Source organism: Ovis aries, chromosome 25, assembly GCF_016772045.2.
Source record: "Ovis aries strain OAR_USU_Benz2616 breed Rambouillet chromosome 25, ARS-UI_Ramb_v3.0, whole genome shotgun sequence".
NCBI classification, from domain to species: domain Eukaryota; kingdom Metazoa; phylum Chordata; class Mammalia; order Artiodactyla; family Bovidae; genus Ovis; species Ovis aries.
Window position 1 is genome coordinate 23,464,586 of NC_056078.1, and position 5,157 is coordinate 23,469,742.

Sequence of the window (5,157 nt, forward strand, 5' to 3'; positions counted from 1 at the left end):
CTGCCAAATTAAAATCAAACAAAAAGATAAAATTTTTAAAAGCAAAATCTCAAATTAGATAAAACTTATTCTTACAATTCTCAAGTATTTTGCTCCTCATCCACAATTCAGTTCAGTTCAGTTCAGTTCAGTCGCTCAGTCATGTCCGACTCTTTGCGACCCCGTGAATCGCAGCACGCCAGGCCTCCCTGTCCATCTCCATCTCCCAGAGCTCACTCAGACTCACGTCCATCGAGTCTGTGATGCCATCCAGCCATCTCATCCTGGGTCGTCCTCTTCTCCTCCTGCCCCCAATCCTTCTCAGCATCAGAGTCTTTTCCAATGAGTCATCCACAACTAAATAGATTTAAACTAAAGGAGATCAGTCCTGGGTGTTCATTGGAGGGATTTATGCTGAAGCTGAAACTCCACTACTTTGGCCACCTCATGACTCACTGGAAAAGACTCCGATGCTGGGAGGGATTGGGTGCAGGAAGAGAAGGGGACAACGGAGGATGAGATGGCTGGATGGCATCACTGACTCAATGGACATGAGTTTGGGTGAACTCCGGGAGTTGGTGATGGACAGGGAGGCCTGGCGTGCTGCAATTCATGGGGTCGCAAAGAGTTGGAAACCACTGAGCGACTGAACTGAACTGAGACACTTAGTACCTTGTTTTAGTTAAGCTGTTGTTCTGTCACTCTGTTGTGTCCGACCCTACAACCCCATGGACTGCAGCATGCCAGGCTTCCCTGACCTTCACCATCTGCCGGAGTTTGCTCAAACTCATATGCATTGAATCAGTGATGCCATCCAATCATCTCTTCCACTGTCATCCCCTTCATCTCCTGCCTTCAATCCTTCCCAGCATCAGGGTCTTTTCCAATAAGTCAGCTCTTCACATCAAGTGGTCAAAGTATTGGAGCTTCAGCTTCAGCATCAGTCCTTTCAATAAATATTCAGGACTGATTTCCTTCAGGATTTACAGGTTTGATCTCCTTGCTGCCCAAGGGACTCTCAAGAGTCTTCTCCAGCACCACAGTTTGAAAGCATCTATTCTTTGGTGCTCAGCCTTCTTAACGGTCCAAATTTTTCACATCTGTACATGACTACTGGAAAAACCATAGCTTTGACTAGACAGACCTTTGTCGGCAAAGTGATGTTTCTGCTTTTAATATGCTGTCTATATTTGTAATAGCTTTTCTTCCAAGGAGCAAGCATCATTGGACTTCATGGCTGCAGTCACCATCCACAGAGATTTTGGAGCTCAAGAAAAAGTCACTGTTTCCATTGTTTCCCCATCTATTTGCCATGAGATGATGGGACTGGGTGCCATGATATTAGTTTTTTGAATGTTGAGTTTTAAGTCAACTTTTTGACTCTCCTCTTTCACCTTCATCAAGAGGCTCTCGAGTTCCTCTTTGCTTTCTGCCATAATGGTGGTGTCATAGGTCATTGATATTTCTCCCAGCAGTCTTGATTCCAGCTTGTGATTCATTCATTCACAGCCTGGCATTTCACATGATGTACTCTGCATATAACTTAAATAAGCAGGATGACAATGTACAGGCTTGATGTACTCCTTTCCCAATTTGAAACCAGTCTGTTGTTCCATGTTCAGCTCTGTTGCTTCTTGACTTGTCTACAGGTTTCTCAGGAAGCAGGTAAGGTGGTCTGGTATTCCCATATCTTTAAGAATTTTCCACAGCTTGTTGTAATCCACAGAGTCCAAAGCTTTAGCATAGTCAATGAAGCAGAAGTAGATGATTTTCTGGAATTCCCTTGCTTTTTCTAGATCCAACAGATGTCGGCAGTTGATCACTGGTTGATGATCGCTGGTTCCTCTGCCTTTTCTAAGTCCAGCTTGTATATCTGGAAGTTCTCAGTTCATGGACCATTGAAGCCTAGCTTGAAGGATTTTGAGTATTCCCTTTCTAGCTTGTGAAATGAGTGCAATTGTGCAGTAGTATGAACACTTTTTGGCATTGCCCTGCTTTGGGATTGGAATAAAAACTGACCTTTTCCAGTCCTGTGGCCACTGCTGAATTTTCCAAATTTGCTGGCATATTGAGTGCAGCGCTTAGCTAAGGGAGATGGCCGACAAACATGGGAAGAGATGTTCAACATCACTAATTATTCAGTTCAGTTCAGTTCACTCTCTCAGTCGTGTCCAACTCTTTGCGACCCCATGGATCGCATCACTAATTATTAGAGAAATGCAAATCAAAACTATGAGATGCCACTTCACACCTGTCAGAATGGCCATCATTTTAAAAATCTACAGACAATGCTGAAAAGGTTGTGGAGAAAAGGGAACCTTCTTGCATTGTTGGTCGGAATGTAAACTGACACAACCACTATATGGAAGTTCCTTAAAAAACTAAAACTGAAACTACCATATGACCCAGTAATCCCTCTACTTGGCACATACCCAGAGAAAATCATAATTCAAAATGACACATGCACCCAAAGGTTCGCTGAAGCACTATTTCCAATAGCCAGATTATGGAAGCAACCTAAATGCTCATCAGCAGAGGAGTGGATAAAGATGTGGTACCTATATATAGTGGGATATTAATTACTCGGTCATAAAAATGAGTGAAATTGGATCGTTTGTGGAGATGTGGATGGACCTAGAGATTGTCATACAGAGTGAAGTCAGTCAGAAAGAGAAAAACAAATATTATATATTAATGCACTGGGCTTCCCAGGTGGCACTAGAGGTAAAGAACCCGCTTTCCAATCAAGAGACATAAGAGATGCAGGTTCCATTTCTGCATCGGGAAGATCCATATGTATGGAATCTAGAAAAATGGTACTAATGAACCTGTTTGCAGGACGGGAATTGAGACACAGAGGTTGAAAATAGACATGTGAGCATGAAGAGGGTGGGGAAGAGGACAGTGGGACAAATTGAGAAAGTAGCGCATATGTGTGTGTATACACACTAGGGAACTCCACTCAGTGCTCTGCAGTGACCTAAATGGGAAAGAAAGCCAAAGAGTGGACATATGTAAATGTATGGCTGATTCACTTTCCTATGCAGCAGAAAATAACACAACATTGTAAAGCAACTATACTCCAATAAAAATTATTTTTTTTAAAGTTTAGATGAGAAAGGTACTGGAAAAAGATCTCAAGAAAATTCACACAACTTTCAACTGAGGTCACTTAACATCTGGTCTTCCAAAGAGCAAGAATTCGTTCTCCAGCCTTACTATGAAATCCCGGCCCACGCCCGGGAAAAATTCTGTATCTGTGAAAATGTCTGTGAGAAATTACCGTGAGAAAGATGGTAACGTTTCCCTGAACAGGTTCAGAAATTTAAAGTAATAAAAGGCCTCCTATGGTTTTCTGAAGATCTTCCTTCAACAGACAGAACTTTCGGGTAGTAGGACGCCACAGTGTGCGAGTAGGAGGTGCTTGCGTGCACCCTGGGATTCCCAGCGCCAACCCCTGGGCCACATTGCCGCCTCAGTTCTCTGAGGTAAGAACCAGGGTACAGACCTACCGGATTCTGAGAACCTTAACGAAATAACGCAGTTAAAGTACCCAGTGCAGAAGCTACACTTTACAAGTGAGGGTGGGGGGTGGAATTAATGGCATTTAAAGGTAAAATGCAGACCTAATTCGCAGAACTTTGTTCTCAACGCATCTCCAAGTCACCACGTCAACTGAGAAAACTGAGGCCACAATCGGGCACATTTTCTTCCAGAAGGGCTCAGCAACGAAGGCGTCAATGGGGAGAAAATGAAAGGTGACTGCATGGGCAAGAGCCTGGGAGAGGCGAGCCCCAGGGCAGCTGCGGAGGGCTCATGCATACCCGCACTCCTCCCTATCATTCCGCAAAAAGAGGAGCGCTCAAACGCGATCACCGCGGTCAAAGCAGTCCAAGATGCAGAACTTTTCCAGGGTGCGGGCCCGCAACACTGAAGGAGAGAGTTATTTGTTTCAGATCTCTCTCTGTGACCTAATGAGGAAGCGGGAGGGCAAACAGCAGGTCTGAGACCAGAAGCTAAGCAAGGTGGCGATTTTCGATTTTCCAAGCGCATGGAAGGGAAGGATTTCTAAGATCCTCCCTTAAAGGCGTTTACTTAAACTACTTAAGGGAGATTTTATTATTTCTTCGCGTTAACGAGGTAGCTCCTGCAACTTGAGCCCCGGCCGCCTCTCACAGCAGACCTCCGGAGGATTGTAGGCCCCGCCCACTAGCGTGTTTGGTGCGCATGTGCTCAGTTTTAACACTAAAGTGTCTCCGCCTTCCCTTTCTCGCCGTGGCAGCGATGGCCGAGTGGTTAAGGCGTTGGACTTGAAATCCAATGGGGTCTCCCCGCGCAGGTTCGAACCCTGCTCGCTGCGGAAGCGGTTGACTTCACTCTTTTTTTCACCGATTTCTAATAAATACCTTCAAATGATAATCCGCATTCTTCAGCTGAATTTCCGGTATCTGCCGGCTAAATGGTCTGACTACAGAGAAATTAAACGTGTCAAAGAAAAGCCACTAAGTGTCAGTGCTGTGAACATGCCGCTGTTCACACTAATGGAAATAGTCTTCCTTTATCCTAAACAGCAAGCTAATCTTTCAGAATCTTGTTCCTGTTTCGCAGAATAAAAATAAAATGAAGATAAATATTGGTGAGAATTTTCAGGCTATGATAGCCTGAACAAGCTATCATCTCATTAAAACTGATGGCAAACCTAATATTATCTCTCCTTCCATCCCAGAATCACCTTCACCTCACAACATCTAAAAGTGGTGTGAAATGCAAACTTCTAAAAGTTCAACTTCTAAAGTAGAATAGGTAGATCCGCACGATGGAACGCTGCATGTAGCCACTAAAATGATATTACAGACATGGAAAGACTTTTCCAACATATTTCCAAATGCAAAAAGTTGGACAGGTGGAAAGACAATATATATTATTATCACATTTTTGTTAAACAATTCATTTATATAATCATTTATGTGGAAAGAATGGCAGAAAAAAAGAATAAATGGGGGCTGGAAAGAAAACCAAAATGTTAGCAGTAATTATTATCTCTGGATGGTGGAATTTGGGGGGGGGTTAATTTTAGTTTTCCTAAAAGATAGTTTTTTGTTTAACTTAGTTTTCTAAAATGTGTGTATTTATCCAGTTTTTTTTTTTTTTCTTTTAATAATAAAAGGACCAACTCTA

At 43.1% G+C, this 5,157-nt stretch overlaps 1 non-coding gene across 1 annotated transcript; it reads left to right on the plus strand.

The window, feature by feature from the left end:
* Nucleotides 1-4,257: 4,257 nt before the first annotated feature.
* On the plus strand, nt 4,258-4,339 carry TRNAS-UGA (transfer RNA serine (anticodon UGA)). The gene has a single exon. It is a non-coding gene; the product is annotated as a tRNA-Ser (tRNA).
* The last annotated feature ends 818 nt before the right edge of the window (nt 4,340-5,157 follow it).